The 22,002-nt window shown below is 44.1% G+C and overlaps 1 pseudogene across 1 annotated transcript; it reads right to left on the bottom strand.

Annotated features, from left to right (window-relative positions):
- Positions 1-3,000: 3,000 nt before the first annotated feature.
- On the bottom strand, positions 3,001-3,797 carry LOC131480861 (E3 ubiquitin-protein ligase RNF126-like; annotated as a pseudogene). The gene has a single exon (XR_009245865.1). The product of XR_009245865.1 is annotated as an E3 ubiquitin-protein ligase RNF126-like (transcript).
- Positions 3,798-22,002: the final 18,205 nt, after the last annotated feature.

The raw sequence follows: 22,002 nt of genomic DNA, 5'->3' as shown, positions 1-22,002 counted from the left end.
AGGTCAAAGACATTGATGTCTCACTGTGATAGTATAAACACCATACCTGCATTGTGCTTCCCAGTTCTGCTGTGTGTAGGGGTATGTGTACACCACAAAAAGCATAAACATAATCCATAAGTTTCTTTATAGATACAAAGCCATGTTGCTGCTGCTTCTTTGTGAAGATTTATTTTATTTTTATTGGAAAGTCTGATATACAGAGAGGAACATCTTTCGTCCATTGATTCACTCCCCAAGCAGCCACCACAGCTAGAGCTGAGTCTATCTGAATCCAGGAGCCAGGAACCTCCTCCAGATCTCCTACCTGGGTGCAGGATCCCAAGGCTTTGGGCTGTCCTTGACTACTTTCCCAGGCCACACACAGGGAACTGGATGGGAAGCAGGGCTGCCGGGATTAGAACCAGCGCCCATAAAGTGCATGCAAGGCAAGGATTTTAGCTGCTAAGCTATTGCACTGGGCCCCCATGTTGTTTCTTAAACAAGCATAATCTTCCCATAAGATGCAATGGAGCTGCCAGAGGCCATAACCATGCTGGCCATTTAGTCCTCAAGCAAGTTTTCTTCATTGAAGGCCACATAGGATCCTAAGGCAGAGGAGCTCATGGGCTGGCTGGAATAGCCACCACTTGCTCCACTGAAGTGGGGAGTGGAATCCAGAGTGGCCCAGGCTCCACAATTCACATGATGAGCCATGAGCCAAGGCCATGAGGCTCTCTCTCCCTGAGGTTCTGTCATACTACCTCCTGGGTACAGATAAGAATAAGGTGGCTGCTCTACTCCTGGGGCACCACCTGAGGGTGCCAGGTGTCCTGGCCAGACACAGCATGGGCCCTATTCAGTCTCTCACTCTCCTAAACTTAGAAACATTATTTTTGGATTCAGAATTACAGGGAAAGTTCTCACATGGAACTGGCAGAAGTCAGATGAAAGTACATCTTAATGTGGCACTGCATGAGAGAGAGCCTTTTTCTTTAAAATTATTATTTTTAAAGGAGCAATAATTATGTCAGACTTCACTAAGACTCATTTTTGCTTTCATATTGTTATGTCATAAGCCCTAATATGTTATTCTAACAAGTAGAAATTCCACAATTTGTATGTAGATGTTATGCACGTTATCTTTGCTTCTTTTATTAGGACTAGTGCCGACTTATGAGGGGAAGTTTATTCACAGACAAATGTTGGGCACAGAGTGAAAATGGAACTATCCAGTAACTTGCAAGGAACTTTTAGAACTGCCAAGGAAAGATGCAGTTTGAAGCCACATTCTGCAGATGGGAGCCAAAATCGCACATGCTCTGTTGGCATCATCTGTGTGTGGTGCGTTCTGAGTAGTCAGCAAATGCGCTGGCCACTAGGGGGCACCAAACAGTTAAGACTGGCCTGGGAGATTGGAAAATTAGGTCCACATTGGAAAATTAGGTCCACATTGGATTAGAGGTCCTTGCGGATGGCAGGGGCGTCCCCAGGAATGGGGACCGTCTATGCCAGAAGATCTCCAGCCAGATGTTCCCCAGGTGCTTAGGCCGAGGACCCAGTAATAAGGGAATGCTCCCAAGGCAGATACATGGCTAACAGAGGCAACGGGGCGGTGAGGGGGGTGCGGTGGGTGTAGCGACGTTTAGGATGGCTGGACAGCAGCAGAGCTCCATGGGCTGTGTGAAAAACATGCTTTGTGTCTCCTAGACTTGGGTTGATCTGATGGAGACCACACACATGGTGCAGACCAACTCCCCCATTTTCACAAGAAGAAACCATCCTCATCTCTTCTTCTTTATTTTTTTTTTTTTCCCTGCTTGGAAGGAAAAAGCATACCCACACAAAACTGACTTTTGGGAAGAGAATTGGCAGCTGAAAGGAAAGCTCAGGAGGCTACAGACTTTGTGGAATTGCTTTAGAGGCAGATCTAGTGATCTTGGACCATAGCTGACGGACCCAGAAAACACTGCTTAAGGAATAGCAGGGTTATAGAGCTGGCGCCTTTTGGGGTCATGCTTCCTGTGCAAAAAAGGGAACGTGCAGTCTCTCTGGACCCCCCCACCCCACGTCACAAAGCTGTCTTTACTGGGTCCTTTGGGCCCTTACATCCCCCACATTTTCCTAGTCCCTTCCCCTCATCCCCCCAGCCCTTGCTATTTCCCGGTTCCCATCATGGATGATACCATGATAATCCTATTAAATTGTAAATTGCAGTTCCCTTAGGAGAGCCAGATTTTATTCTGTGCTCTTGAATTTTTTACTCATTCAAGATACACTGGGTTATTGCTTCGTACATAGCACTGTAATGGGCATTGGACATCCATGAGACTCTGGAACATTCTATTGACGGGACAGACACCTAGAGAAAGAGGCAAGGGAAAAGCTGCCTCTGCCGCTCAGCCTTCTCTCCAAAGAGCTCCCCGCGTGTTCAGCTCTGCAGAGGGGCTCGTGGCTGGGCCTGCCTCACTGTGCCTTGTGGGCTCTGGGCCTGGGCTGGTGCAAGTGGGAGAGCCGCACACTGCAATGTGGCTTTTAAATGTCTGAACGTTCACTCAGGTAACTGTAAACTGTAAACTCAAAGACAGCCGAAGCGGGTGCCAGGGCCAACCTTTAACCTGGATGGGACAGTCTTGTTCTTGGGGGGCTTGCAGCCCTGTGGGGCGAGTATGCAGCCCAAAGGCAGCTTGAGGCCGGGGTGGCCTCGAGCGGCCTCGGCTACCTCTCCAGCCCAGCCTGTACAGGCGGAAGGGCTGAGTCAGCTTCCCGTGCCCCCATGGGGCCGCCCCAAGCCAGCACCCACTGGGCCCCTGATCAGGGGTGGCCTGTGTTAACCCTCAAGTCCCAGCAGGTGAATCCCATCCGAGCCCCGATCCTGCTCTCCAGGGCTCCAGTTGCGCTTGCTGGGATGGAGGAGGCCTGCTAGGACGCCTCGATCCACCGCTTGGAAGGCACTGACCTGGACGCTCAGGCGGGCGGCCTGCAGTCCGGTTGGCAGCCGGCCCTCCCAGTGGCTTCTGCTCAGGAGGTGCCGCTGGCGTGCTCATTGCTGGACGAGCTGGACGAGGAGGAGGACGACGAAGAGGAGAAGCCCACCCCGCTCAGGCCCGGGGGCGGGGGGGGTTCGTGGCCGTGTTCTGTCCTGTGAGGCTTTTGCGGCACAAGGGGCAGCTGTCGTGCTGCTACAGCCAGGGCACGATGCAGCCGTCGTGGAAGAGATGGTTGCAGGGCAGCTGCCGCACGCACTCCCCCAGCACATAGTCGTCCTTGCACACGGGGCACTCGGGCACTCGAGCCCGGAGCCTACGTGCTCCTGCGTGACGGGCACGGTGGGCAGGGCCTGGATCCTCTCCTTGTCGGCCGGGGGCGGGGGGCGTGCTCTCAAACTGATTGAGGAGCTGTGTGATAATGGCATCCAGCCCATTGGCCCCCCAGGCGTAGTCCATTGGGTTCGAGTGCAGGACGCCCCAGGGGCCCAGGCCCAGGCTGGGGATGGTGGCCGGGGTGATGATGCTTTTCACCAGCTGCTGGATGATCCCTTCCAGCGTGGGGATGCCTTCGTGCCGGCCGGTGGCCCGCCGAGCAGTGAGGCGGGCGGGGCTGGCGGGCGCCATAGCGGTGCCGGGACGGTGTTCTCGCTCCCGCCGGCTCTCGGGGTCCCTGCCGTCGTCCGCCTGTGCCCCGGGAGGGAAGGTGGGGATCTCAAAGCTGTTGTCAAAGATGCCGAAAGCAAAGTGCCCGTAGCCCTGCGGCAGTGCGAGCAGAGGTGGCTGCTCCACGTTCTCGAAGGGCTGCCGGCTCTGGCTCTGGTCAGAATTTCACAAATTTGATTTGAGATGATATTCTATCTCATTCCATTTCTGTGTTTTGACTTCAAATAACTGATAGACTTAAATGTTTAATGTGACCTCATTAAGCACTACGCTTTTATAGCATGTTCCTCTCATGCACACAGTGGTTGAGTTATGTACAGAAAAATAAGCTCTTTTTTGAAATGATTTAGCCAAAACGCTTTGCAACTGTCTTTATAGTTCTTGCATCTCTGAGTTTACTTCTATGAAATGTTTCTCCTGTCTCCTGGATCCCAAGAGTTTCTGTGATGATCTTTTGGTGGCTTACACAACAAGCATTTAGCATCTCAACACGACCTGCCAATCCTGCCATCATCCACACAGCCCCCCAATGTCACCTAACATTCACCCATTTTCAACTGTGTTGTAAACATGATGAACCTATGGCTGTTCCCTGATGAGCTTATGACAGTTTGTGAATTCTGCCACGAGTTTATGTATGATAAGGAGTTGCATTATCTTGTTCAGGCTCTAGAGAATTTTGCTTCCGGTTTAATAAATACTTTTGTTCAGTTTAGCAGTCTCTTCAGAAAATGTTTTCTTCTGCCACAGACTATTCTTCCTTTATGCTGAGATAATCTTTAAATCACCTGCTAGATTATCATTTCACTGTTTCAACTAATTATTACTTGAGGACATGGATTGTGCCCTTTTATTTGTCATAGTTCACAATATACTTTCCTATTTAGTACATGGTCAATATTTTCCCCATTGAACAATTTGCCAATCTTCTCACGAATGGAGTTAATTGCCCATAATGGTTGTTACCTCATGTAATTCACTTGCCAGAGACCAGCTCCAGCAGAGTTCGGAACTCGCAAAGGGTGCGTGGATGAGGCTCAAAGAAAAAAATAAAGAGACGGACCACCAGGATTCCTTGATCATAGTGGACAATGCATTAAAGCTGTCCGCTTTATTTATACAGAACCAGTCAAACTCTGGCTCAGACTTTTTACGTCATGGTCAAGTTGGTGTTTCTAAGGATAATTCTGCCATTTGCTTTACCTAAAAACAATAGAAGTTCCTGCTACAATTCTTATTCTACAACTTAATCTTGTATCACAAAGAAAAGGAGAACCTAAAGATCAAGGAAAGAATGAAACCCTAAATATAGGTCCCTTGATTAGCATAAGGTCAATGGGGATAGCCAAGACAGTAGGAATGACAGAAGGCCCTTATTGCAAGACATTATTATTGACATTAACCTCCAAGCTCACATTGAGTAAAAAGCCAACTCCACAGTAGCGAACAATGCCTGAATGAACCAGAATTCTTCCGCAGGATGGTCCGGTATCCATGCAAAGAAAGGTGGAGCTGCATCCAGGTGGCTGTAGATATCCGCCCGGCCCTGCCGCAGCAGGAAGTTCCTTGTGGCCCTGCCTACAATGGAACAATGTCTTCACACCCTCGTGTCCCCCACATCCATTGCATGGACCCCAACAATTTCACTGTTTCAACTAATTATTACTTGAGAACATGGATTGTGCCCTTTTGTTTGTCATAGCTCACAATATACTTTCCTATTTAGTACATGGTCAATATTTTTCCCATTGAACAATTTGCCAATCTTCTCACGAATGGAGTTAATTATCCATAATGGTTGTTATCTTGTGTAATTCTTACCACAATGATTGTGAAATGACTGTTACTCTCATGTTTTAGAAAGGAGAAGATGGCAGTGCAAGATGCTAATTATGTTGAACAAGAAGGCATTATTAGAACAATTATTCACCTTTAAAACCTATGTGTTTCAAAAAACCACGAATAGCTAGAACCATCCTGAAGAACAGGAAGTTAGCAGGGGGAATCACAGTCCCGGACCTCTGGACATACTACAGGGCAGTGGTTATCAAAACAGCCTGGTACTGGCACAAAGATAGAGAGGAAGATCAGTGGAGCAGAATAGAAACACCAGAAAGGAACCCACACAGATACAGTCAAATAATCTTTGATAAAAGGACAAACGACAATCCAGGCAAATGGGAAGGTCTGTTCAATAAATGCTGTTGGGACAACTGGTTGATAGCCTGTAGAAACAAAAAGATAGACCCACATCTCTCACCATATACTAAGATCAAATCTAAATGGATAACAGATCTAAACCTGCATCCAGAAACCTTCAAACTTTTGGAAGAAAATGTTGGAAACATACTGCAACACTTAGGGGTAGGCCCTCACTTCCTAAAACAGACTCCAAAAGCAGTAGAAATTGAGACCAAAATAAACAAATGGGACCTCATCAAACTAAGAAGCTTCTGCACAGCAAAGGAAACGATCAATAAAGTAAAAAAGCAACCCACAGAATGGGAGAAGATCTTCGCGCACGACATAGGTGATAGAGGACTAATCTCCAGAGTATACAAAGAGCTACAAAACAACCAAAACACCAAAATAAACAAGCCACTCAAGAAATGGGCACGGGAAATGGGCAGACATTTCACAAAGGAACAAGCCCAAAAGGCAAATAAACATATGAAAAAATGCTCAAGCTCCCTGGCAATAAGGGAAATTCAAATTAAAACATCAATGAGATACCACCTAACGCCAGTAAGATTGGCCCACATGAATAAAAGCACCAACAACACTTGTTGGCGAGGTTGCGGGGGGGAAAAAGGAACCCTACTCCACTGCTGGTGGGGCTGCAGATTGGTACAGCCTCTATGACAATCAGTATGGAGAATATTCAAACAACTCAAACTCGACATACCGTATGACCCAGCTATAGCACTCCTAGGAATATATCCAGAACACTTGTTTTATGAGAAACCAACATGCACTCCTATGTTCATAGCAGCACAATCATTAATTGCAAAAACATGGAAACAGCCAAAATGCCCATCAGCAGAGGATTGGATAAGAAAGCTATGGTTCATCTACTTCATGGAATACTACTCAGCTATTAAAAAAAACAAAATGCAGTTCTTTGTGGCCAAATGGGCCAAACTGGAAACCATAATGCTAAGGGAAATGAACCAATCCCAAAAGGTTAGATACCATATGTTTGCCTTAATTTAATATGATATGATGTTAAGCATATCATGTTATGTTATGGATATTATGTCATTTGTAGTATATAAACTAAAATTGAACTGTGAATGGGGGGTCACAGAAAGTGGTTAAGAAATCGCATTTATTTTTAGCATGTTGACTACTCAATATCATGTCAATTCAATCCATAATGATGTTAATTGTTGCAGATGGTATATTAGTGCTTTTATTTGACTGGGAAGATACTCTGCTGACTCTGCCTTCAGACCAGAGAGGGTCTTCCCAATAAGTAGATGGACTTGTCTGGACTATGGGATGTTGGACTCTATGCTTGGCAAATTCTTGCAGGGAGGGAATTTCAACTAAACTTGAACTATGGTTATGCAGCGGGGTGGAGGAACCCACCATGGGGGGAAGTTGGGGGGGAGAATCCCAGATTCTATGTAATTACAACACAATGTAATTAATGAATAAATTTAATAAAAAAAAAGGAAAAAAAATAAATAAAACCTATGTGTTTGCCAAGACCTTACTTAACCTCTAGTCTGTCTGCCCATTATGGAAGGAACAATGCAATTTGTGGATTTCTAACAATTTTCTTTGCTAGTGTAATTATGCAAATTGTGACCACTTGAGTACAAAGAAGATTCTTCATAGGAACTGGAATCAGCAAAAATTTCATTATGGGAAATCGAGCTTAAATGAAAATATTGATTTCAGAGTCAGGAAGGAAATTTTAGAGAATGTCCTATATCCATATACCATTGTCAATTTCTCACATTATTTACATCTTGCACTTGTGATGCATTTGCCACAATTAATGAGATAATATTGAAGCAGTATTTTTAATTGAGTACCATAGCTTTTTGTTCCGTTTTGTTTTTTAACCAAAATTCTCAAGCTCTGGCAGGATCCCATCCAGAATGCCACACACTGCTTATTGGCATCTGATTTAAACCCTTCCCTATCTTGGCAATTCCTCACTCTGTTTATTTTCATTAACCTTGATAGATTGTGGAGTATTGATGGAAAATGCCAGAGGATGTCCTGCCATTTCACTATCATGCATAACAATAATTGTCCTCCTTCACTGCAGTCTGATCAAAATATTACAATATATCAAAGGTTACTTAGGGGGTAGGCGATGTGGCATAGAGAGCTAAGCTGTCACTTGCAATGCCGACATCCCATAATGGAGAATCAGTTTGAGTGACAGCTTCCATGCTTTCTACCCAGCTCCTTATCAATGCACATGTAAAAACAATGAGTGACAGCCCAAACACTTGAGTTCCACACACCCACGTGGGAAAATTGAATGAGGAAGTTTAATAAAATGATAAGCATTTTCAAAGATCCTAATCGGTATGTAAGAGCTCAGGGAAAACTTCAGTAGCATGTACAGCAACAAAATTAAATGTAAAAACTTAAAATAAAGGCCATATATGATATGTCAACTGGAAGAGACTGTTGTATTACTGTATTCTATAATAAGTTAATAGAGATTGCATTAAATAGAATATTGTTATCAAAAAGTAAATTTATCAAAAACAAAAGTGAACATTCAACAAACAAACATTATCACAGATTTAAAAAATAGTGAGCTCAGAAAACTGGCTAAAGTATTCTGACAAACATCTAGAAACATCCTCTGAGGGGTCGATGTTGTGGCTTGTCAGGTTAAGCTTCTGCCTGCAGCTTCAGCATAGATATGAATGCTCTATTTCCTGGATGCTCTATTTCCTTTCCAGCAGCATCCTGCTCAAGGTCTGAGACAAAAGCAGAGGATGGTCCAAGGCCTTTGGCTACTGCATTCATGCAGGAGTCCTTGAAGAAACTCCTCACTTCTGGTTTCCAAGCGGTTCAGTCCTATCTGTTGCGGACATTGAGCGAATGAATCAACAGCAGAGCGGCAGGCATCCTGACAGACAAGGTGGTTCTCTGCTACACACACATTCTGACTTCTTGTAGATTCCTTCCTTGTGTCCAGGGATTACCTTGAGAGCTCACAGAGAGGCATATTAATCAAAGCAGAAACTGGAAAGAAAAAAAAATACACACTTGGGAACTGGGGACTCAGCTGCCAGAATGAGAGCCTTTTGAAGGGCTAAGGGGTTCAGATTCCTCCTTAGCACACACATTCTGAAATTGGATTTCTGCATCTGACGGTTTTTAAAACAAAATTAATGTATTAGAACAGCAGAATGATGGATAGTGGTGGAGACAGAAACAAAGCAGGGAGACAGAGATCTGCCTCCCACCAGGTCACTCCCCAAATGCCTGGTGTGAAATCAAAAGGCAGAACTGCTGTGTGGGTGCCAGGGACTCAAGTATTTAAGTTGCATTCCTCAGTGTGAGTTATCTGAAAATCATACTAAAAGTGAACAGATTCACTGGGATAATAACTGGCACACCAATAAAGAATGTTGTGACTCAGGTGGTGACCTAGCCTACAGTGTCACAACATTCTTGCCTGGATGTATATGTGACTCTTAACTATATAGTGTACGGACTATTTGAGTTTGAACAAATTGGACAATCTTTCTTAGTTCCTTGTCAGTGACATGAAAATAACGAGTGATTGATTCAAACACCAATGGGTGTTGCAGTCCAGTCTGATTCTGCCCAGCACATACCCAGCCCTCACAGAAACCAGTGGGAGCTGCAGCCTAGTAAGAGCAACCCACAATAACCCCCACCAGTCCTGCCCCTCTGCCCTGGTTCCCATGCTTGCCAGTATGTGCAGCAGACAAGTCCAGTCTGTCCCACATCCCATTCAGCTCTCATACATGTCAATGGACACTGAAGCCTAGTTCAACCCAACCAGCTCCACTATCCAACCCACACATATGCTGTTGGGTGCCCTTCTGTCTAGCCACCCCAGTCCTGTCCTGGTTTTTGTGCCCTCCAGTGGGAGTGGTGACCCAAGAGGGAGGAGCCCACTATTTCCCTTCTAGGCCACTCCCAGATAATGCACTCTCCAGATGGTTCTGCAGTTTAACTTGACAGAATTAGCCCCCAATGCCAGCTTCTGCCAGCTGTTGCTGCGGCAAAGCCCAAAAGCCAACCCTCATCCACTCTATTTTATGCTTGCACTAGTCAGCAAAAGTCAGCCCAACCTGGCTTTTCCCTGAACTAGAGCACATGAGGCCCACAGGGGTTGTAGCCCTGCCTGGTCTGGTCTGCCACCATCCGAACTCATGCTCTCCAATGGGAGTAGCTGTCCAGCATGGGAGTCCTCCACACTCCCACTGCTGGCTCTGCCCCCTCCCTCCTGGTTCTCAAGTGTGCTGGTTGGGTGCTGCGGCCACATCCAATACAGAACAGGTCACCTCACCTTGGCATTCCGTAATGTGCACTGGTTTTTGTCACGATCGAACCTGGCTCAATCCACATCCTTTTCTAGTGCTCGGATTTGCAAGTGTATCACGTGAACTGATTCAGCCTGGCCTGCCCCTGATCCATGCCAAATGTATGCCAGTGGGAAACTTTCCATGGCCTATTCTGGGCTGTTTCCTATCATGCTTCTTGCACTTACTTGCCGGGTCTGTGTCCTGCCAGAGGAGTTGCCCAGGCTCCTCCATCAGAACCTCTCCCAATGCCAGAATTTGCACATACCAGCGGGTCCATGAGCCAACCCTACTCAGTTCACCTCCTGTCCTAGCAGGAACAGTGGCCTTTCCTGACTGACCTTCAACCCAATCTGAATCTTACTCTTGGATGTTTCAGCCCAGCCATGGCTCGTCCATACCCAAACACAGCTCACACTTGGCTCAGTAAGGGCTGAGACCTACCCTAGTTCATCCCACATCTACCCTGGTCCTCCAGAGCACCACATGGTGTTGGAGTCTAGCCCGGCTTAGTGTGTCCAGTCCCAGTCCACATTTGTACCAAAGGTGACTACAACCATATCCTGATCAAAATGCAGCCCCTATTCCATCCCACGGGCTTCTTGGTGGGAGCCTCAACCCAGCTAGGATGTCCCCTTAGCTCCCCAACCAGGCCTGTTCACAGCCACAGATTATGCGCATGTCAGTGGTTACTCTGACTCAGCTTGGCACAGCCCCTCACCCATCCGGTCCCTGACTTAGATGCTGTGGCCTAGTCTCCCTGGCTCATGCAGACCAGTAGGTGCAAGAGCCTAGCTCAGCATGACCTGCGCTCCATCCTGATTTCTAATTTTGCTTGTGGGCTAAGGTTTGCTCAGTCCTACCTGGTATATCCTGTTCCATTACCAACCCACACATTAGACAGCCATTGGAGCTAATTTGCCCAGCTTGTCTGACCCCAGAACTGGACTGTGTTCACCAGCAGAAGCTATGATCCTAGGGGAGTTTCCCAAGTTCCTCCACTTGACCCACTCTCGGACCCAGTTCTCATATATGCCATTGGGTATTAGGCCAGTGTTGGGCATAGTCTGGCCTTCCATTTGGCCTTGTATGCGCTGGTGAATGCTGCAGCCCAGCCCACCCCACACCCTATTCAGGATGCACATTTGGGTGCTGCTGCCTTGACCAGTCCAGACTTGTTGGTTCCTTTACCCATGAGTGATGGCAGGCTTCTTGGTCACACCTAGCTTAGTCTATCACCACCCCAACTCTTGAGCTAACCAATGGGACTAGTATTTCCACAGGTTTTGGCCTACATATCCCCCACAGAATTTAAGCCCAGTTATGGTTCTCTCATATCTTAGTTAATGTCACGGCCCTGACTAATGTTACCCGTCTCCTGATCCAACATCATATCAGATAATAGGATATGATCCTGCTAGACAAGTCCTGAGCCTTAGCTTTTGCATGGAATGGTGTTCGGTGGTCTACATAAACAATGCTCTTCTTAAGCTTGTTAAGCCATATTATTTCCTTGTAAGACTGGAGACAGAACTGACAAAAGACTGAATAAATCAGATAAGAAAATGTAAGCTTTATTTGTGCTTCCTTTGCATTTTATATGAAAGCTGAAAACCGTGATGGTTTTTTGTTTCCTCACCTGCAAGAAGCAGACCGTTGTCCCAACCTGACCCCATCACCTCTGCCATTAGGTCCCTGAAGAACCATGGTAAGTAACTGAAGATCATCCCAAGGGGAAGACTCAGCCACGTGCTGGCAAAGGACACTCTGCTTAAGCAGTAATGACAGGGGAGAAAAGCTCGTAGTTCTCTCTGCTGTGGCAGGGGACTCCTGATGTCCACCAAGGGCAAGCAGGGTTATGGGGATCACTGGGATGTTACCTCTAGTTGGGATGCCTTGGAAGAGTAACACTGTTGTGCTAGATCACATGTAGCTATACCAGATGGAAGACACAAAGCTGCAGAAAAATAATTATCAAGTACTATATCACAAGAGCTTATGTTTGGGACACTAAAAACAGCACTGATCAACCTTACCTTTTATAGAAAATATTCACAATCACTGTCATCAAAGAAACATTTAAACAGTAAGTGGCCAGGAATGTCTTCTACCAGGAACATGGACTGGGATAACTTCTCTGCTACAAACAACAGCCACAGAACAATATGTTTTTTTTTTTTTTAACACGCACACATACACAACAGCAAAGAGAAACTGAAAAGTGGTGAGGAGGTGGCAGAGTGCCCAGCAATCCAAGAAATGAGATTTCTCTGTGTCTCCTCTGTTTCTGTGTTGGAAATAATCTTACGAGTCCAAAATGTCATTGAGTGCTGAGAAGTTTCCCAGAAAATTCTTGTCTTCAGACAAATAATACCAACTCCAGAGGAAAGATATAACCCTGTAAAATAGGAGGATTAGACAGCTACGACAGAAGAAATGGCAAGCCTTACCTCCATCCATGTCAGCAATGCCTTGGGAACACTCTGGATTTTCTCCTTTGCCAGCCTGGAAGGCAGGACACAAACTCAAGTTAGGATATCTCCTGGTATAGGAGGTTGGGCTGCTGCTTGGGATAGAACACATCAGTTGCCCAAATGCCTTTTTTATGTCTACTAGCTATGTAACAGTTCCAATACAGTAGCCTGGTTGGGTCCAGAACACAGTGGGTGGGTTCCAAGAACCCCTGGGAATCTTATCTGGATTCTTGTTGTTGGACTAAGCATGGCATAGTCCTGTTTGAGTGAATCAACCAGCTCATGCAACATCGCTCTTCTTTCTGTAATTTATCTTTAAAACATACATAGTATTTATAAACATGAATAGAAAGAAACATGCTGTATCTAGAACAATATATTTTAATTTGATTTGTGGATATATCTTGGTGAGTAATACAGAATTAAAATTCAAATTCAATTAAGACAATTTCACGAAGACACTTCTGCAACTGATATTTTTGCAGGTACATGGGCACTGTACTTCCTTTTGTGCCTGCCCTTTGTAAATTTATGATAAAATTCCATGGGCTTGGGGGTTTCCCTTACCCCCTGGAACTGTTAATGCAATATGCAAATAGTGGTATAAAACACTATACCACAATGTAAGCCCCAAAGGTTAGTCATTTTGACTCATTACTACTAAGAATATTCTTGTGTACCTTTGGTGTTTGAAATTTTTTTAAAATTAAAAGTATGAATTAATTAAAATCAATTAAAATTAATTAATATTCGAAAAATATGAATTAATTGAAATTATTTTTTTAAGTAATTCATAATCCGAGTCTTAAAAAGAAGAACACATTATATCAACTTTCCCCCAAAACTTTTGGATCTGAGACAATCATTTTAATTTCAGTAATTTAGATGTGACCATCCCTTACTGTTACATTTATATTCATGTCAATTTATAAATATGTAACATAGCCTATAGAAGATAATTAAGTGCAGTGTGGAGTGGAGTTTGACATACTGAATACAAATGGAAATCTTTGAAATAATTCATTCTATCATTTTACAATGCCAAAAATTATCTAAGAACTCACAGAAAATTTATAAATTTAACTCATTGTGTTTCATTATGGTCATCCCTATGATCAATTTTCAATTATTTTTGTATTCTAAAAATAGTTGTAATGACCATAGTGGTAAAGTTTCTGCTTGTGATCAATGCAACCCTGAGTGTCTGGTTTGAATCAAGCACCACACCTGATTCAGTTACAGCTGCCTGAATCCTGAACTGGAACTCCTTTTTTTTTTTTAACATTTAGCAATTTTTGTTCTAACGTTAGATATACAGAAAGGAGGAGAGACGAAGAGGAAGATATTCCATCCATCAATTCTTTCCTCAAGTGGTGCCAATAGCCAGAGCTGTGCCAATCCTGCTACAGGGTGCCAGAGAGATCACTCTGGGACCAAGTGTAGGATGTGGGGAGGAGTCTGTATTTCCCTAGCTTGGTGACAGCTGCTCCCGCTACACTCCAGGCACTATTGTGCTGAACGGGGAAAGTCAGGAGTTTTTAAGCTCTCATCCTCTGATCAGATTGAGAGCCACATGGCTCAATCACAGTTAAGCAGGAAAGGAGTTACCAGAGCCTAAAGTTAGTTAACTTACGTAGCACAAAAGGCAGCAGGAGAGGCCAGGTGTGGAGAACGTAGGGAGTAATTTCTAGGGCAAGGTGCACATTTCATGCCTAAAATTAACTTGAGTGGGGATGTCTGGGGTCAATTAACCTGATGAACAAGTGCAAGCCATCAATGGTTTTACCACATTAGAATCCAAAGCTGGGAAAACAGGAGCTTCTTGCGAGTTTCCCATGTGGGTGGCAGGGTCTCAAGGCTTTGGGCTGTCCTTGACTATTTTACACAAGCAGGGACCTGAGTGGGAAGCCTGGCTGCCAATGTTATAAACAGCACACGTGGGGTCCAGCCGAGTCCAAGAGGATGACTTTTGTCCTCTTGAAATACAGGTATCCAAATCACTTGCTAAGCTTCCTCTGCTGCCACTTCTGACTCGTTAGCTCCCAATTTTAATTTAGCCTAATGTGCAACAAGAATTTGGGTAGTGAAACACCTTCTGAGAGTATTCTCTCTCTCCACGTTCTATGTCCTTGCTCTAAATCAAAAACACACAGAAAGATGGCATCAGCATCCTGTGGCTAAGCATCCACCTTCAGTGTTTGCATCCAAATGGGTGCTCCCTTGAGTTCAGCTCTACTTACAATCCAGCTCCCTACTAATGCCTAGGAAAGTAGCAAAAGATGGTCTATTCCTTGGGCATCTGGACTCATGTCAGTGCACTAAGAGAAGCTCCAAGCTCCTAAATAGGACCAGCCCACCTACAGATAATGAGGACATTTTAGGGAGTGAACCACCAGATGGAAGATTCCTCTCTGATTCGGCTTCTTTCTCTGCAATGTTGTCTTTCAAATGAAAATATATTTTAAAATAATTTATTTCAAAAAATGCAAAAGAGAGAATAGAAACCCAGTCTTCCCTGAACTTCTCCCTAATACCTTTATATAGGTTTTTAAAATTAATTGAATTGCTTTAAGTGCCATGGTTTCATAGGCTCTGGGATTCCCCCAACCTCTCCCCAGGCCCTTCCCCCATGGTGGATTCCTCCACTTTGTTGCCGTATTGTGGTTCAAATTTTGTTTGGGAGCCCATCTCTGGTCTGAAGGTAGAGCTGGCACAGTATCATCCCGATCAATTGAAAGCCCCAACATAACATCAACAACAATTTACAATGTTCTAGAATTAATTGACATGGTATTGATTAACCGATATGTTAAAAAATGCAATTTCTTAACCACATCCTGTGACTATTTCATTGACATTTCAATTTTAGTTTATATACAACCGACTTCTATACACCTTAAAATGGCTATAGGTTACTATTCAGCTGTCTTCTGTCTATTTTCATTTTAGTCTCCCTAATATGTTTAATACCTCCAGTCCAAAGTCACTGCAAATGTGTTTCTTCTATATAGATTAACCCACAGTGGACACTGCACATTGTGAAGATGGGGTCTAGGTGTCCTCCTGCTCAATAAAGAGCCTCATCAGCCTAGCAGGCCATGGACCCATACCTCTCAGCACCACGCAGTCAGAGCATGGTTCTGTCAACAGGCAACCAAGGACAGAGAAAGCAGAGATGTCATCTGCTGGCAGTCAGCAGGAGGTCGAGGTCTGTGTTCTCAGTTGCAATTGCTTGGAGTGCAGTTCCCATATGACCTGGTCATGATGGGGGAGGGAAGTACCTCTTCTAGTTCAAAAAAAAACACTGAGTCTCCCTGCTTTGATCAAATCTGTTTTTCTGTCTCACTAACACCATTTTGCTGTATCAGTAACACCATTTTGAGAAACCTCATAGAAATTTTCTGTATTTTTTTAACCAGGTTGTCATTCAGATACAACAGGTTGCGCCCCCAAGTTCTAATGTTGGCAACCTGTTATCAGAGCACCACTTTCTGTTCCAGCCATTCTTCTTCTGATCAACTTTCCAATAAGACCCCTGAAATGGCAGTGGATGATGCCAGAGATTGGGTCCCTGATACTACATGGGAGACCCAAATGGGATTCTTTGATCCCCAGTTGGACCTGGCCAAACCTGGAACTGAAGACCATGGGATCCTGGTGGAGTGAACCAGTGAATGCAGGGTTATTTTGTCCTTTCCACTCTCGTTGAGTGCTTGCATACTGAGAATTTCTACATCTGTAATTGCCACCCAGGAGGACACATTTGCTAGAAAAAAACATTAATTTCAATGATACATCTTCAATTAAAGACCCACATTTGTGTTTTTGGAGGCTTTGAATATATTGAAACTATAATTTTTGTTAATTTTAAAACTAGAATATATTTTTTGCTAGCTTGTAAATGTTACACCTAGTTCACTAAACTGGTAATATCAATGCATCTTGACAAATAAACCTATGGCAAATTTGAAAATTTGACCATTATTATTGTTCACCAAAGATCATAAAACCAGCTTTGATTTAGCATTGGGTTAGTTTAGTAGATAATGTAAGGAAACAGGCAGCATTAGCTAAAATTGTTCTACAGTGGTTTTAGGTTTATGCTTCTGGAAATGCATCATTCCATGTTTCATTTAGTCCCAAGTACTACTTGACAATAACAGTGATTTAAAGTGTCAACAAAGAGGAAAAACTTTCCTCATGCTGACTGTTCATTAGGACAGTAATATATGGGTTTTGCATTCCTTAAGTTCTCAAATTTCAGTTTGTATCTTAGAAACTATAAATATTAGATAGTATATATGTTCATTTGATCATGCTTTCCACTTAATTTCTTTTGTGGATTGCCATGTGATTACCTACAAACAATCATTAGTCATTTTCATAATGGTGTACACACACACACACACACACATATATATATATATATTATAGATGTTCTTTTTTGTCTATGGGTATGCAGTGATTATATTTAAAATGAAGCTAAGAGATCCTGGCATGGTAGCCTAGAGGCTAGAGTCCTCATCTTGCATGTTCCAGTATCGCAATGGGCACTGGTTCATATTCTAGCTGCTCCACCTCCCTGCTTGTGGCCAAGGAAAGCAGTAGAGGACAGCCCAATGCCTTGGTACTCAAACCCACATGTAAGGCCTGGAAGAAGTTTACTGACACTTGGTGTGTGGTTTCAGATCAGTTGAGCTCAGCTCCAGCCACTGTTGCCACTTGAGGAGTGAAGAGGCAAATGAAAAACCTTTCTCGTTGTCTCTCCTTCTCTCTGTAAGTCTTTTACAATAAAAAAGTAAATCTTAAAAAAAAAATCAAATGTACATAAATAAATGAAATGAAGCTAAGAGCAATCATAACACTAATTTAAAACTACATGCTCCTCAGAAATGGTGCTTGTCTTCAGGACAGACCACTGGGTCTGCTATAGACAGAAATACATCTCCCTATATTTTGTATCATGAAAGGTAGAGCACCAATGTGACTCTACAGTAACATAACATTTTAAGAAGGTAATTAGCTTGGTCTTGTGTGGTATCCTAGTCACTGAAGCCCTTCTCTTGCATGAGCTAGCATCGAATGTGGGTGTGGGAAAGTGTCCCAATTGTTCCATTTCATTTTTAGCTGTCAGCTTGTCACATGGGAAAGCAGTAGAGGATGGCCTAGGTTCTTAGGACCCTGCCATTGCAAGAGAGACCCAGAAGAACCTCTGTGCTCCTGGCATTGGACTGGCTAGGGCTAGGGTCTTGTCATTATGACCACATGGAGAGTGAACCAGCGACTAAAAGATCTTTCATCTGCTCTCTTCTCTCTGTAAATCTGACTTTCCAATACTTTTTTTAAAGAAGGAAATTAGCAGCAAAATATACCCAGACAGTGAAGCCCTACAGCAAACTGACTTGGTTTCCTTTAGAAAGAATGCACAGAACAAAGAAAACACAATGTGAGGGTACAGAAAGATGGAGGCTTTAAGTTGGCCACTGAGAGACACCTCAGAAGCAACCAAGTCTATTATCACCTTGCTCTTAAATTTTCAATCATTAGAACCATAAGATGGGTGCCTGGACCCCTTCATGCTTGAACTGTCACTAAGGAAGTGGGTTTGTGAGGGCCTGGGAGAGCAGGCTTGCAAGTAAGAGCGGATGGCAATGGTGTTGTGCAGAACTATGCCCATACAGGCAGAGCAATCCTGGGGATTTTCTCATGTGCTTGGTTTCAGGAGGTGTGGAGGAGGGGAGAAGAGAGCCCTAGGCTAGCATAGTGGCATGGTCTGTTGGTGGACTGCATTTGAGGATCTTTGAGTGGGCCTGGAGCTTGGTTTGGTAGAGAGGCAAGGTCCCAGGCCAGCACACATGCCACAAGCTTGGAAACTTACTGGGTGGGCAGAGCTCCAGGCTAGAACATCACCCTCTGATAGACTGGCCTTCAGAAGACTAGGCTGTAGAACCCATGCACTCCCAAGTGCAGGGACAGTGAATTGCTCAGGGAACAGGGTAAGGGCATATGTGGGAGGCAGGGCCACTGAAGGAATATGTTGCAGGTGAGCAATGACTTCTGAAAGACTTCTACTGACAAAGCCACTGTACTTGCCGGTAAAGGAGGGGGCTAACATCTACCACGTTGAAGAGGGCAATTGAGGATCTTTCTGGGTCAGACCAGAGCACCCACCCACTTGGGAGACTGGGCTGGGATGGTTAACATGAACTACCACCAACCAACATCTGTCAGGACACAGTAAAGGTATGGCTGGGTCCCTTGTGGAAGAGACAGATTACACTACCTGTCAGTGTGTTCCATAGAAGGGGGAGATAATGTTAGGCTGGGCCATGATATCGACAAGCATGCAAAAGAACCAGGTGTGGGGGCAATTCTGTGGGGGACATATGGGTGCACCTTGAAAACTGCAATTTCCACTGGTTTGCTCAAGAGCAGGGAGTTGTAAAGGGCTGAGCAAAACATGACCATGGAACCCTCAGACACTCATGGGACTCAGCAGGACACACTGGCCCAGGTTACAGTCTGCCACAAACAACAACACACAGAGGAACCATGGTGGGGGCAGGCCTAGTAGGGGTTACTGGGTGTCACTGTGACTGGGATGCAGTTCTCAACTGGTGTACATGAGGGCTGAGTGTTGGGTGGGTATGGCTGGATTCCTCCACAGCATCCATTGGTTTGCATAAGAGATGGGACTAGAGACAAACCTGATCCAGAAACTGCAACAACCAGTGTGTGCGTAGGCTGATGTGGGTGATAGACTGAACTGGATCCTGTACTGGCCAAGTCCACACAAGACTCAAGTCTGAGATCACCTCAGATTAAATTTTATTAGGGATTCCTTCCACTGAATTGATGTACCAAGAACTCCAACCATGGGGAGAAATGTGAGCTGTGCTCTGCCCTTGGAGTGCATGTGTCAGAACTGAGCCTCCACAGTTGCTGCACATAGAGCAGTGGACTGCTCAGGTGCACTTGGGGATATGCCAGTTCATTGGGGCCTGCAGAGGAATTCTACTGTAGCAAGTGAAGGAGGGCAGAACAAATTGGACAGCTACACCAGCCAAGTATTGACAGCAAAGATCTGGGTGAATGGAGATTTTGTAGTGGACTGTGTCAACCAACAGACCTTGGAAGGCTATTTTATGGAATCCACTTGAACAGAAACCTCCGAGCATGCTTATCATGTGGACCCTGGAAAATTAGATGAGCATTCCTAGGGTTAGGGTATGTTGTGGATTCTGAGAGTGGCTTCTCTCCTTCTTTCAAAATTCCCCAGACACAGGAAGAAGAAAATTTGGAAACAATGGTCTCATCCACTTTCCCCGCATTCACGACCCTTGCTAGCATAATCAGTGTCCACATGTGCATGCACCCTTCTGAACTGTGTAAACATCATCAAAATTAAATTTCAATAAGAACCATAAGGAAGGAGCTACTGTGATTATAGGCACACATCCAATTGTATAATTTTATCACAACCAAAACACACTCTTATTTTCAACTATACTTTCTATTTTCAAATGATTTTGAAAGAACCAACCATCATCAGAGAAATATAGAAATCAAGCTTTTCACTTGAGCTGTTCAACACCTAAACAACAACAGTAAAAATATCAAATAAGCAATCTAAGTACTAACCTCCAAGTCACAGAAAATTAAAACGACAAGTCTGGGAGAAGTAAAAGGAAATTCAAAATAAAAATTAGTGACAACATGAATAAAATAATACCAAGCAATACTCAAGATAAAACAAACATTCATTTTTCTTAAAAAAAAACAAAATTAATAAATCTCTTGCTCGATTAAAAAAAAGTGGGTTAAAGTACTTAATATAAAAAGGAAGAGGAACATATTAAAACTGCTATCACAAAAGTACAGTGGATCAGGTCTGTCTGTGACAAAGTGGGTTCCGCCATTTCTTGTGATATGAACATCCCATGTAGATCCCAAGTCCTGCCTGCTGTATTTCATTCTCTCTCTCTTTCTATTCATAAAGATTTATTTACTTCCATTGGAAAGTCAGATATAAAAAGAGAGGACAGGATGATCATGCATTGGCTGATTCACTGCCCAAGATGCCACAATGGCCAGAGCTGAGCTGATTTGAGGCCAGGAGCCCAGAGCTTCTTCGGGGTGGGTCTCTCAGTGCTTTGGGCTGTCCTCCATTGCTTTCTCAGGCCAGAAGCATAGTGCTGGATGGGGTCTGCTTGGCTTAGAATGGGCATCCATATGAAATCCTGGCACATGCAAGGCATGGGCTTTAGCCACTAGGCTACCAGGCCAGGCCTGGCTGCTGTATTTCTGCCCCTGTTCCCTGCTAGTGCACATGGGAATGCAGATGTCCCAAGTGCTTGATTCCCTGTACTGATGTGGGAAAACTGGAAGAAGGTACTGACTCCTGGCTTCAAGCTGGTCCTGCTTTAGCCATTGTGGTCACTTGGAGAGGGATAAAGCAGACAGACATCTCTCTTTCTGACTCTCCCTCTTTTCTCTATAACTCTGCCTTCCATATAGGTAAAATTGATACTTACTGGAAAAAATGCAATTACTCACCAGGGACTACCAACAGTAATTATAAACAGTAAGGTGTTAGAAACGCTGAATTTCTGGATACTTAGTATTAGCCTACCAAACCGAATCAGAAAGACACTAAAATACCTGACAAAACCAACAGTAAGTAACAATAAAGAAGAAACAAAATCTCTTCAAACCAAATGTCAACAACAGGTATCTTCACTACTAAATTCTAACAAATTAAGCACAAAATTTTCCAGAATTATTGTAAAAAAATGAAGGGTATAGAATAGTTCCAAATTTGTGCTTAGCCTAACAATACTTAGATTCCTAAACTAGACTGAAACAACAGTTGGAAGATATTCCTTTATATCAATCTAAAAAAAAAAAAACATTGGAACTGCTCAGCAAAAATGCAGTTTTCATTGCTGTACCATTGGTTTTCTGTGTATTCTTTTTTTAGGACTTCTTCCAAATAATTTTTCATACTGCAGAAACTTAGTTTAAAAAATCATTAACAAATCAGACCAGTTTACCTGGGACCGGTGCAGTAGCCTAGGCACTAAAGTTTTGGCCTTGCACATGTTGGGAAACCATATGGATGTTGTTCTAATCGTGGAAGCCTCGCTTCTCATCCAGCTCCCGGCTGTGGCCTGGGAACACATTCAAGGATGGCACAAAGCCTTGGGACCCTGCACCCACGTGGGGAACCTGAAAGAGGCTCTAGGCTGTGAGCTTCACATACACTCAGTTCTGGCGATTGCATCAGCTTGGGGAGTGATTCAACAGAAAGAAAATCTAGCCTCTCTGTCTCTCCTCCTCTCTGTATATCTGACTTTCCAATAA

This window comes from Ochotona princeps, chromosome 7, assembly GCF_030435755.1.
Source record: "Ochotona princeps isolate mOchPri1 chromosome 7, mOchPri1.hap1, whole genome shotgun sequence".
NCBI lineage: Eukaryota > Metazoa > Chordata > Mammalia > Lagomorpha > Ochotonidae > Ochotona > Ochotona princeps.
This window is presented reverse-complemented; position numbering and strand designations above follow the sequence as displayed.